General features: G+C 39.5%; 1 protein-coding gene across 1 annotated transcript in view; it reads left to right on the top strand.

Annotated features, from left to right (window-relative positions):
• The first annotated feature begins 637 nt into the window (after positions 1 to 637).
• Positions 638 to 14,102, top strand: part of LOC149456117 (uncharacterized) — a 32,947-nt gene continuing 19,482 nt past the window's right edge. The window contains exon 1 of the mRNA XM_089685410.1: positions 638 to 705. The gene's annotated coding sequence lies outside the window, so the exon portion shown is untranslated. The remainder of the gene's footprint in view (positions 706 to 14,102) is intronic.

Raw genomic sequence — 14,102 nt, 5'->3', positions numbered from 1 at the left:
TGAAAATTTCAGGTTGTTCTTTGGTGGTAGGTTATGGTAATAACAAGAAACACACAGCTAACTTAAAAAAAAATTTTTTTTTTTTACTATTACTAATAAAAAAAATCAGGAGATATCCATTACCATTTACCACCAAATGAAAGCCCAATTTGTCTTGAAAAAACGCGGTATAATCCACCTGGGTGTGCAAAGTAGTTGTGATGATATGTACGGTTTTACTAACACATGTCAACATTGCAAAATTGTGCTTAGACATTTAGATTTCTTTTACCCTTAGGCATGAAGGGGTTATACTTCCAGGGTGGATCAATTTGAATGATCTACTAGGAAATCAATAGAAAGTGTCAGGTCACAACAAGCCAGACAATTACCAGAAATGACCACATTGTGCATTGATGGCTGGCCATCTGGCCATCTCTTCCCTAAGTTGTAAAACAGGTTGATTACCTTTACTGAAATGACATGTAAAAAGCATTAAACAATGAGGAAGTCCAACTGAAAGAACTATGTAATGAGGAGCTATCTTGCCTACGTAGAATGGGGAAACCACAAGGGGTTGTGCAGGCTGAAGAAACGCCTGCTCATTGGAGGCTTATAAATAGGTTGTTAGGTCACCTTACTATATGAGTGTATACAGTATACACCGGAAAACTGTACACACTGACAGCCAACAGCAGAGCTCCTATAACACACAGCAACGCAAAGGTAAACTCAACTAAAGAGATCTAAAGGCAAAGACAACTTCATATATAACTAGCTAGCTCGTTTGTTTTTCTTCTTTCTTCTTGTCTTTGAATGCCCTTTACTTCCCTTTTCCTTTTTTTTTTTTTACAGCAATACACAGTTTTGTGTATATGTGCATTTTAAAAATGTTTAATGAATTAATTAATGAATTACAAAAATATAATTAGAAAAGTGAAGTGAAGTTTGATTTAAACATCTAAACATGCATAGGTTATTAAAAAGAAAACAATTGTCAACATTGCCTATACGATTGTAGCAAATGTTACTTTGGGGTTGATTTACTAAAGGCAAATAGACTGTGCACTTTTACTTTACAAAGAACACCCAATCACATGCAAGGAAAATTAAAAAAAAAAACAGCTTTTTTTTTTTTTGCTTGAACGTGATTGGATGATGGATGTCAGCAGCGCTTCCCCCTCATTTACTAAGCTCGGAAGCAACTGAACTTGCAAAGTGCACAGTCTATTTGCCTTTAGTAAATCAACTCATTTCATGGCACTCTACTAAATTATCCTCCAAATGCTCAGAGAAAGAGTCAGGCTACATGGTTTACTTTAATTTCTCACTATTTAGTCCTCATGCACACTAGACGTTTTCACAGCTGTTCTGGCTTTTGGCATTTTTTTCTACACCAGTAAACCCCCCAGCATGTTATCCTATGTGTCCATGCACACACAGACTATAATCAACGTTTTTTGGCTGGGACGTTTTTTGGCTGGAAAAAAAACAGGACTAGTGGGATTCTAGAGGAGTTTTTTAGCTGTAAAAACGCTCTAATGCTGAAAAACACGGCAGAACGTGGTAAAACGGCGCAAACTGGCGTTTTTGTACTTTTTTACAAAAAAAATTTTTTTTTCTAAAAAAAAAACGCTAAAAAACGCAAAAAAACCCCACTGAACATGGCAAAACGCAGCGAAATGCTAATGCAAAAATACTAAAATAGCTGAAAAACTAAAATTTTTAACGTGACTTTACACAGCTAACGTTACCAGCATTATCAAAACGTCAAGTGCGCTTGAGGACTAAGCGGTGTACCTATTTGATGGCAGTTATCTGAACAGGATGGAGCTACATTAGAGGTTTTTAGTAGCTCAGTCCTGCTACTAAAATTTTTAGCAATGTAATGCCCCCCCCCAAAAAAAAACACTGTATTGCAGGTTACCACTCCTTAAATGTGGTGACTACATTTTCTTTTTTAGGCTTTTTCAAATTTATTTTCTCCTTGAGATCTGGCCAGTAACACACGTTCTGTCTTAGGTGTCCGTTTATGACACAGAGAATAGCTGCGATTCAGAGGATCGCAGCTATTCTCTGGTCATTCACAGTTTATGACACTCAGGAGATCAGCGGAGAACATGTTCAGCCCTTCACTGGTGATCTGTGTTCTCCCTCCAGATTCTCCAGCCCAGAGCTGGAGAATTGGAGGGACCGAAAACTAAGCAGAGATAATTTACCTCTGCTTAGTAAACTGATCTTTTACTGTAATCTCGCAAGATTATAGTAAAATCAGCCGTTTTCCAGCGTTTGTAGACCGTTCTCCAGTGTTTGTAGACCGTTCTCCCTTCGTTTGGAGAACTGAGCTACACTGCTTCATGAACTGCATTCACAGAAGAACTGTGTTCTCTGAGAATGCCGGAGAACTGAGCAGAGATCTATTACCGCTGGTTCATAAACAAACACCTTAGGCTGCATTCACCCCCGAGAGTTGCATTTTTTTGTGTTTTTTTTCATGCTTTATTACAGCGCTTGAGTGTAAGAAGTTTTTGTACTATCTTTGTATTTCCAATAGAGAATATTATCATCTGTGACATCACCTGTTGTTGCATGGATATACATGAATGAGCTTTAAAACGTGCGTAAACGCTCATTAAAACAAGCATATTGCACGTTTTTGCACGCACCAATGCAGATCTAGGTCATTCAAAATGCCCCAAAATGCTGCAGTTTGCCCGATTTGAGCTACAAAAGAAATATCAGACCTTTTTTTAAGGTACAGGTATTGAGCTGTGTACAGGTGTGAAAAAGCATCATAGAGAATAATTGATATTTTAAGTTTGAGAATTTTGTAGCTTTGAGCTACAAAACGTTGAAGTGCGAATGCTGGCTAAGATGGCATTTATTGGAAGAAACTCAGTTTGTAACATTATGTAGTGTCTTTCCTGTTTATAGCAAAAAAAGACTTTAACATTGCTCTTGGTGAAAGGACTTACTCATATATTTAAAATATATACAAAATTGTTTGTTTTTGCATGTTCTAGCATAAATGTATTTTACTTTGTGCATATGATATTGTATACTGCTGTGCAGTTTAATTATCCCTGTGCCTACTCTAGGTTGATTTACTAAAAGTGGAGAGTGCAAAATCTGGTGCAGCTGTGCACGGTAGCCAATCAGGTTTAACTTCAGCTTGTGCAATTAAATGTTGACAAAAAAAAATCTGGAAGCTGATTGGTTCCTTTGCAGAGCTGCACCAGATTTTGCACTCTCTAGTTTTAGTAAATCAACCTCTATGTGTAACATAGTAATGTCCAATGGGCAGGTTGTGAGCTCCATTTTGCGTTTCCCTTGTTGCCCAACATATGGTGTTGCATAAACATCATCAGGATAACAAAGATAATTTTATGTTTTTGACTTGGTCACAATAATGTCTTCTGAGTTAGTCCTCATGTACACTGGACATTTTTATAGCTGCTGTTTTTGGCTTTTGACTTTTTTTCTACAGCCAGTAAACTCCCCAGCATGTTATCCTATGTGTCCATGCACACAGACTGTAATCAACATTTTTTGGCAGGGATGTTTTTTGGCTGGAAAAAAACCCAGAACTAGTGGGATTCTAGAGGAGTTTTATAGCTGTAAAAATGCTCTAATGCTGAAAAATGTGGAAAAACATGGTAGATTGTGTCAAACCAGCGTTTTTGGACTTTTTTGTATTAAAATTTTTTTTTATTTTTGGTCAAAAAAACTCTAAAAAATGCAAATGTGAAAAAAACGCTGATAAACTCTTTAACGTGACTTTACAGAGCTAATGTTACCAGTGTTATTAAAACGCCCAGTGTGCATGGAACCTAAAGAATATTGTAGCCGAAATTCAGTGAGTGCATTGCCAAAATACTAGGCTGTCAGCTACACTATGGGTTTGATTTACTAAAATTGGAGCGTGCAATCTGGTGCAGCTGTCCATGGTAGCCAATCAGCTTCTAACTTCAGCTTGTTCAGTTTGGGCTCGTTCACACTTGACTTTATCTCCTAGATTGTAAGCTCCCAGGATCAGGCCCTCCTAACCCTCTTGTATTGAACTGTATTGTTGCTGTATTGTCTCCCATTATATTGTAAAGCGCTGAGCAAATTGTTGGTGCTATATAAATCCTGTATAATAATAATAATAATTTCTAAGTCTTGCCAAACGCCCCTATAGCGTTTGACAGGCGTTAGACAGGTGTTTGGGAAGCATTTTTACGCTCCCCAAATGCTCCCCAAACGCCCCATGCATGGTTGTGAGGTGGATGATAGGCGTTTACCAAGCATTAAAACTGCACCACAATCGCCTATAATGAAGTTAAATGGTATTAACACTCTGCAACCGCCTCGCAACCGCACCGCAAATGCCTGCCAGGTAATTGCGGAGTGGCACCATAGACTTCAATGGGAGGCTTCAACTCCTCCTGACAGGAGACGTCAGTTTTGCCGCGACGCAACACGAGGCGATACTAACGCTTCAGTGTGAACAACACTGTGTGCTGCCATGTACAGAATTTTCATAGGCATTTGATAAGCATAAAAAACACTTCCCAAACGCCTGTCTGACGCCTGCTGACAAAGCTAGTGTGAATGTAGCCTTAGGCTTTGACAAAAAAACATGGAAGCTGATTGGTTACCATGCACACCTGCATCAGATTTTGCCTTCTCCAGTTTTAGTAAATCAACCCCAATGTACACTAAAAAATTTAATCTTATTGCTTATTTAAAAAAAATATATATTTTATATATATATATATATATATATATATATTCTCTTTTGTCCATTGAGATCAAAAGATTTTAAAAAAATATTGTCATAATGTTGAATTATGACAATAAAGTATTTTACAAATGGCAGCTACGTAAAAATATTCTAGCAGAAATGCATTGCCATAAAACTGGGCTGCCAGCTACATATTACTAATTTTTAAAAATACGATTGTAATTAACAAATTGTAAGAGTTTGCGTTTTCTTTACATGGCCAGAAATCTTGAATGCTGTTCATTACAGTTTGAGCATTTTGTGTAGGTGTACAGGTGACACTCGGCACATGAGTCAGCCCTGGGACGTGCACCAGATAACGTTTATTGGAGCAAACAGCTTGTCAGAATTTGAGCTTGAGCCAAAAGGAAAATCCTAGAAACTTGAAATGCCTTGAAGGAGGACTGTGTCAATTTCTTAAGTGTACACTTTATGATAATCCACCTTCTTAGATGGCTTTTCCCAGAGAGGTCTCTGTATACCATACACCAGTCCAGGGGTGGACTGACCATTTGGAAACTCGGGCACTGCCCGAGGGCCCAGGGTCAGTAGGGGGCCCCATGAGATGCCCCTGGTACCTTTTTCATAGGCTTTTTTGAGTTTGAGCAAGGACACAGGGGCCCCATGATCCCCTATTGCCCGGGGGCCCCATGAGTTGTCAGTCCGCCCCTGCACCAATTATTTGTCATCCAGGATTCCATAGAACCCTAGGGTTCCTCCAGAGCTTGCTAGGGGTTCCTTGAACAATAAGCAGATTCTGCCTCTCAGATAAGTTCTCACCGACTAGACGTGCAAAAAAAAAAATGTGTTTAGTTGCAATTCGAAATCTAACAAATTTAGTTTAGGTGAATTTGGTAAATTCGTTCAATTTGTTTTCAGGATTCGTTTCGGTAATTCGTATTTTAATTCAATTCAAAAACATTTTGACCAAATTAGAAAATTCGTTCACATTCAAAATTGGTTCAACTGAATTTGAAATTGATTCAACAAAATTCCAAGTCGTTCGAAATCAAAAGGATTTCAACCGAATTCAAAAAAGATTTCAACCAGATTCTAAAAGTTAAGCTGGCACTAGACGTGTAGATTTTCGTCCGAGAATATTAATTTCAAGAATATTTGTTTGATTTTCTAACTGTTAGTGGGGTCAAATTGATGTTTGTTTTCGACGGCAATGACAGAAAAATTCGAAGGGGCAGGAAGGAGAACTTTTCTCAAGAATTTTTGGCCAGTGTATGTGCTTCTTGTTCAAAAATTACATTCATTTTAAAATTGAATGTTAAAAGCAAAAGACAATTTTCAAACGACATTCATCCATTCATCGACTGAGCAAAGAATTTTCGTATGACTTCTCTTACAAATTTTCTCGGACGAAAATCTACATGTGTATAGCCAGCTTAATGCCCCGTATACACAATAAGAAAATTGTATAAAAATTTTCGTACAAGCACCGATTGTCTGATAATCGGATCGTTAGTACAAAGCTTTCGTGTGTATGGGACTTAAGTCTGGCCATACATGTGTAGATTTTCGGCCGAGAATGTTAGTTTCAAGAATATTCATTTGATTTTCTGAACATTAACCACTTGCCCCCCAGAGGATGCAGAGGTGGGCATTTAGATCAGGTGACCGCTGTGATTGGCTGTCAAAGGAGTCACATGATTGGAAGCTCCCGATCACAAGTATGTATATATTCTTATTTTACTTTAGTTACTGTGCTGGGTGCGTGCATAGATGCATAGTTAGTCTGGGAGAAAAAAGACAAAAGTCCATCCAGTTCAACCATTAAAAAAAAAAATAAAAATTTATAATCCTACACCCACAGTTGATCCAGAGGAAGGCAAACAAAACAGCAAAGCATGATCCAATTTGCTTCTGCAGGAAAAAAAATTCCTTCCTGATCCCCAGAGAGGCAATCGGATATTCCCTGGATCAACTTTACCTATAAATGTTAGTATCCAGTTATATTCTGTGTATCCAAGAAAGTGCAGTGAGTGTGATCACAGCACAGTAAACAGTACCTTTGGACGCATAAATGCAGCAGCTCGGCGTTAAAGCCCATCTGCCAAGAGGATGCATATGATTATAGCCAGTGGGAAGATATTAAGATCTGGGGCAAATTCCCTTGCAAAGTGAAAAACCTATATGCCTTTAGTAGATCAACCCCACTGAATACAATGCTAATTTGTTGTGACCATTCAGCCCGATTGGATGCAATGCTAATTTGTTGTGACCATTCAGCCCAATTGGATGCAATGCTAATTTGTTGTAACCATTCAACACCATTGGATGCAATGTTAATTTGTTGTAACTATTCAATCCGACTGGATGCAATGCTAATTTGTAGTAACCATTCAACCCGATTGGATGCAATGCTAAGTTGTAGTAGCCATTCAGCCCGATGGGATGCAATGCTAATTTGTAGTAACCATTCAACCCGATTGGATGCAATGCTAATTTGTTGTGACCATTCAGCCCGATTGGATGCAATGCTAATTTGTTGTAACCATTCAGCCCGGTTGGATGCAGTGCTAATTTGTTGTAACCATTCAACCCAATTGGATGCAAAGCTAATTTGTTGTAACCATTCAACCCGATTGGGTGCAATGCTAATTTGTAGTAACCATTCAACCTGATTAGATGCAATGCTAATTTGTTGTAACCATTCAGCCCGATTGGGTGCAATGCTAATTTGTTGTAACCATTCAGCCCGATTGGGTGCAATGCTAATTTGTTGTAACCATTCAGCCCGATTGGATGCAATGCTAATTTGTTGTAACCCTAAGCCTAGCCCAACACTCAGTGGTCATTTATTATTATTATTATTATTATACAGGATTTATATAGCGCCAACAGTTTGCTCAGCGCTTTACAATATAACAGGAGACAATACAGCAACGATACAATTCAATACAAGAGGATTAGGATGGCCCTGCTCCGTGGAGCTTACAATCTAACATTTATGTGAATAAATACCCTTTGTCATCTGTAGCCAGCCTAATTATAGAAGTATTTCTAGGTGGCGTGTGTGGTGGTATTTATCTGCATGCAATTCCTGTGAATTAATGTCAGTACTCTAAATTATAATTAGAGATGAGCGAATCGAACTAGGCGAACCGGAATTCGAGTCGAATTTCAGGAAATATTCGATTCGTGTCGAAACCGAAATTTTGCCTACTTCGGGTGCGCGAATCGAACATTTCCCGATCAGCCGGCAAAAGTGTCCCTGCAGTGAGCTCCGCTATTTCTGACAGTTCTCTGACAGAAGGAACACATGTTTAGCGGTTGAAACATTGTATCTATTAGTTTACATTTAGGATACAGATGTTTCAACCACTGTACATGTGAAGAAGTTGTGAGAGAACTGTCAGAAATAGAGGAACTCTGCACATACACTTTTTGCCGGCTTGGAATTATTCTTCTTTTCATCCTACTTCTTCTTCTTCTTCATCCTCAGAAGAAGAGGATGAGGATGAGGATGAAGAAGAAGAAGAAGAAGAAGAAGAAGAAGAAGAAGAAGAAGTAGGATGAAAAGAAGAATAATTCCAAGCCGGCAAAAAGTGTATGTGCAGAGTTCCTCTATTTCTGACAGTTCTCTCACAGCTTCTTCACATGTACAGCGGTTGAAACATCTGTATCCTAAATGGAAACTAATAGATACAATTTGTATCTATTAGTTTCCATTTAGGATACAGATATTTCAACCGCTGTACATGTGAAGAAGCTGTGAGAGAACTGTCAGAAATAGAGGAACTCTGCACATACACTTTTTGCCGGCTTGGAATTATTCTTCTTTTCATTCTTCTTCTTCTTCCTCATCCTCATCCTCATCCTCATCCTCTTCTTCTGAGGATGAGGATGAAGAAGAAGAAGAAGAAGAAGTAGGATGAAAAGAAGAATAATTCCAAGCCGGCAAAAAGTGTATGTGCAGAGTTCCTCTATTCTGCAGATACACTTAGAGGAGCTCTGCAGATACACTTAGAGGAGCTCTGCACATACACTTTTTGCCGGCTTGGAATTAATCTTATTTTCATCCTACTTCTTCTTCTTCTTCTTCTTCTTCTTCATCCTCATCCTCAGAAGAAGAAGAGGATGAGGATGAGGATGAAGAAGAAGAAGAAGAAGTAGGATGAAAATAAGAATAATTCCAAACCGGAAAAAAGTGTATGTGCAGAGCTCCTCTAAGTGTATCTGCAGAGCTCCTCTAAGTGTATCTGCAGAATAGAGGAACTCTGCACATACACTTTTTGCCGGAAACCGCTGTATGGAGTGAATGTCCCAAAACTGTCAGAAATAGACTATTTATGACAGTTCTGGGACATTCACTGCATACAGCTGTTTTAACCGCTGTATGGAGGGAATGTCATGGAACTGTCAGAAATAGACTATTAATGACAGTTCTGGGACTGTCCTTCCATGCAGCGGTTGAAACATTGTATGTATTTGTTTCCATAAATGGATCCATTTATGGAAACAAATACATACAATGTTTCAACCGCTGTATGGAAGGACAGTCCCACAACTGTCATTAATAGTCTATTTCTGACAGTTCCATGACATTCCCTCCATACAGCGGTTAAAACAGCTGTATGGAGTGAATGTCCCAGATCTATCAGAAATAGACTATTTATGACAGTTCTGGGACATTCACTGCATACAGCTGTTTTAACCGCTGTATGGAGGGAATGTCATGGAACTGTCAGAAATAGACTATTAATGACAGTTCTGGGACTGTCCTTCAATGCAGCGGTTGAAACATTGTATGTATTTGTTTCCATAAATGGATCCATTTATGGAAACAAATACATACAATGTTTCAACCGCTGCATGGAAGGACAGTCCCAGAACTGTCATTAATAGTCTATTTCTGACAGTTCCATGACATTCCCTCCATACAGCGGTTAAAACAGCTGTATGGAGTGAATGTCCCAGATCTATCAGAAATAGACTATTTATGACAGTTCTGGGACATTCACTGCATACAGCTGTTTTAACCGCTGTATGGAGGGAATGTCATGGAACTGTCAGAAATAGACTATTAATGACAGTTCTGGGACTGTCCTTCAATGCAGCGGTTGAAACATTGTATGTATTTGTTTCCATAAATGCATCCATTTATGGAAACAAATACATACAATGTTTCAACCGCTGCATGGAAGGACAGTCCCAGAACTGTCATTAATAGTCTATTTCTGACAGTTCCATGACATTCCCTCCATACAGCGGTTAAAACAGCTGTATGGAGTGAATGTCCCAGATCTATCAGAAATAGACTATTTATGACAGTTCTGGGACATTCACTGCATACAGCTGTTTTAACCGCTGTATGGAGGGAATGTCATGGAACTGTCAGAAATAGACTATTAATGACAGTTCTGGGACTGTCCTTCCATGCAGCGGTTGAAACATTGTATGTATTTGTTTCCATAAATGGATCCATTTATGGAAACAAATACATACAATGTTTCAACCGCTGTATGGAAGGACAGTCCCACAACTGTCATTAATAGTCTATTTCTGACAGTTCCATGACATTCCCTCCATACAGCGGTTAAAACAGCTGTATGGAGTGAATGTCCCAGATCTATCAGAAATAGACTATTTATGACAGTTCTGGGACATTCACTGCATACAGCTGTTTTAACCGCTGTATGGAGGGAATGTCATGGAACTGTCAGAAATAGACTATTAATGACAGTTCTGGGACTGTCCTTCAATGCAGCGGTTGAAACATTGTATGTATTTGTTTCCATAAATGGATCCATTTATGGAAACAAATACATACAATGTTTCAACCGCTGCATGGAAGGACAGTCCCAGAACTGTCATTAATAGTCTATTTCTGACAGTTCCATGACATTCCCTCCATACAGCGGTTAAAACAGCTGTATGGAGTGAATGTCCCAGATCTATCAGAAATAGACTATTTATGACAGTTCTGGGACATTCACTGCATACAGCTGTTTTAACCGCTGTATGGAGGGAATGTCATGGAACTGTCAGAAATAGACTATTAATGACAGTTCTGGGACTGTCCTTCAATGCAGCGGTTGAAACATTGTATGTATTTGTTTCCATAAATGCATCCATTTATGGAAACAAATACATACAATGTTTCAACCGCTGCATGGAAGGACAGTCCCAGAACTGTCATTAATAGTCTATTTCTGACAGTTCCATGACATTCCCTCCATACAGCGGTTAAAACAGCTGTATGGAGTGAATGTCCCAGATCTATCGGAAATAGACTATTTATGACAGTTCTGGGACATTCACTGCATACAGCTGTTTTAACCGCTGTATGGAGGGAATGTCATGGAACTGTCAGAAATAGACTATTAATGACAGTTCTGGGACTGTCCTTCAATGCAGCGGTTGAAACATTGTATGTATTTGTTTCCATAAATGGATCCATTTATGGAAACAAATACATACAATGTTTCAACCGCTGCATGGAAGGACAGTCCCAGAACTGTCATTAATAGTCTATTTCTGACAGTTCCATGACATTCCCTCCATACAGCGGTTAAAACAGCTGTATGGAGTGAATGTCCCAGATCTATCAGAAATAGACTATTTATGACAGTTCTGGGACATTCACTGCATACAGCTGTTTTAACCGCTGTATGGAGGGAATGTCATGGAACTGTCAGAAATAGACTATTAATGACAGTTCTGGGACTGTCCTTCAATGCAGCGGTTGAAACATTGTATGTATTTGTTTCCATAAATGCATCCATTTATGGAAACAAATACATACAATGTTTCAACCGCTGTATGGAAGGACAGTCCCACAACTGTCATTAATAGTCTATTTCTGACAGTTCCATGACATTCCCTCCATACAGCGGTTAAAACAGCTGTATGGAGTGAATGTCCCAGATCTATCAGAAATAGACTATTTATGACAGTTCTGGGACATTCACTGCATACAGCTGTTTTAACCGCTGTATGGAGGGAATGTCATGGAACTGTCAGAAATAGACTATTAATGACAGTTCTGGGACTGTCCTTCAATGCAGCGGTTGAAACATTGTATGTATTTGTTTCCATAAATGGATCCATTTATGGAAACAAATACATACAATGTTTCAACCGCTGCATGGAAGGACAGTCCCAGAACTGTCATTAATAGTCTATTTCTGACAGTTCCATGACATTCCCTCCATACAGCGGTTAAAACAGCTGTATGGAGTGAATGTCCCAGATCTATCAGAAATAGACTATTTATGACAGTTCTGGGACATTCACTGCATACAGCTGTTTTAACCGCTGTATGGAGGGAATGTCATGGAACTGTCAGAAATAGACTATTAATGACAGTTCTGGGACTGTCCTTCAATGCAGCGGTTGAAACATTGTATGTATTTGTTTCCATAAATGGATCCATTTATGGAAACAAATACATACAATGTTTCAACCGCTGCATGGAAGGACAGTCCCAGAACTGTCATTAATAGTCTATTTCTGACAGTTCTATGACATTCCCTCCATACAGCGGTTGAAACCGCTGTATGGAGTGAATGTCCCAGAACTGTCAGAAATAGACAGAAACTGTCACAGAACTGTCCTTCTTCTCATCCTTCTCCTTCTTCTCATCCTTCTTCTCATCCTTCTTCTCATCCTTCTCCTTCTTCTCATCCTTCTCCTTCTTCTCATCCTTCTCCTTCTGCTCATCCTTCTTCTCATCCTTCTCCTTCTTCTCATCCTTCTCCTTCTCCTTCTTCTCATCCTTCTCCTTCTCCTTCTTCTCATCCTTCTCCTTCTCATCCTTCTCCTTCTCCTTCTCATCCTTCTCCTTCTTCTCATCCTTCTCCTTCTTCTCATCCTTCTCCTTCTCCTTCTTCTCATCCTTCTCCTTCTCCTTCTCATCCTTCTCCTTCTTCTCATCCTTCTCCTTCTCCTCATCCTTTTTCTTCTCATCCTTCTCCTTCTCCTTCTTCTCATCCTTCTCCTTCTTCTCATCCTTCTCCTTCTTCTCATCCTTCTCCTTCTTCTCATCCTTCTCCTTCTTCTCCTTCTTCTCATCATTCTCCTTCTTCTCATCCTTCTCCTTCTTCTCATCCTTCTCATCCTTCTTCTCATCCTTCTTCTTCTCATCCTTCTCCTTCTTCTCATCCTTCTCCTTCTCCTTCTTCTCATCCTTCTCCTTCTTCTCATCCTTCTCCTTCTTCTCATCCTTCTCCTTCTCATCCTTCTCCTTCTCCTTCTTCTCTTCCTTCTCCTTCTTCTCATCCTTCTCCTTCTTCTCATCCTTCTTCTTCTCATCCTTCTCCTCCTTCTTCTCATCCTTCTTCTCATCCTTCTTCTTCTCATCCTTCTCCTTCTTCTCATCCTTCTCCTTCTCCTTCTTCTCATCCTTCTCCTTCTTCTCATCCTTCTCCTTCTTCTCATCCTTCTCCTTCTTCTCATCCTTCTCCTTCTTCTCATCCTTCTCCTTCTCCTTCTTCTCTTCCTTCTCCTTCTTATCATCCTTCTCCTTCTTCTCATCATTCTCCTTCTTCTCATCCTTCTCCTTCTTCTCATCCTTCTTCTTCTCATCCTTTTCCTTCTTCTCATCCTTCTTCTTCTCATCCTTCTTCTTCTCATCCTTCTCCTTCTCATCCTTCTCTTTCTTCTCATCCTTCTCCTTCTCCTTCTTCTCATCCTTCTCCTTCTTCTCATCCTTCTCCTTCTCCTTCTTCTCATCCTTCTCCTTATTCTCAGCCTTCTTCTTCTCATCCTTCTCCTTCTCATCCTTCTCCTTCTCATCCTTCTCCTTCTTCTCATCCTTCTCCTTCTTCTCATCCTTCTCCTTCTCCTTCTTCTCATCCTTCTCCTTCTCCTTCTTCTCATCCTTCTCCTTCTCCTTCTTCTCATCCTTCTCCTTCTTCTCATCCTTCTCCTTCTTCTCATCCTTCTCCTTCTCCTTCTTCTCATCCTTCTCCTTCTCCTCATCCTTTTTCTTCTCATCCTTCTCCTTCTCCTTCTTCTCATCCTTCTCCTTCTTCTCATCCTTCTCCTTCTTCTCATCCTTCTCCTTCTTCTCCTTCTTCTCATCATTCTCCTTCTTCTCATCCTTCTCCTTCTTCTCATCCTTCTCATCCTTCTTCTCATCCTTCTTCTTCTCATCCTTCTCCTTCTTCTCATCCTTCTCCTTCTCCTTCTTCTCATCCTTCTCCTTCTTCTCATCCTTCTCCTTCTTCTCATCCTTCTCCTTCTCATCCTTCTCCTTCTCCTTCTTCTCTTCCTTCTCCTTCTTCTCATCCTTCTCCTTCTTCTCATCCTTCTTCTTCTCATCCTTCTCCTCCTTCTTCTCATCCTTCTTCTCATCCTTCTTCTTCTCATCCTTCTCCTTCTTCTCATCCTTCTCCTTCTCCTT

The sequence above is a fragment of the Staurois parvus genome, unplaced genomic scaffold (genome assembly GCF_062004578.1).
Source record: "Staurois parvus isolate SC_StPar_1 unplaced genomic scaffold, SC_StPar_1.0 ptg000375l, whole genome shotgun sequence".
Classification (NCBI taxonomy): domain Eukaryota; kingdom Metazoa; phylum Chordata; class Amphibia; order Anura; family Ranidae; genus Staurois; species Staurois parvus.
This window is presented reverse-complemented; position numbering and strand designations above follow the sequence as displayed.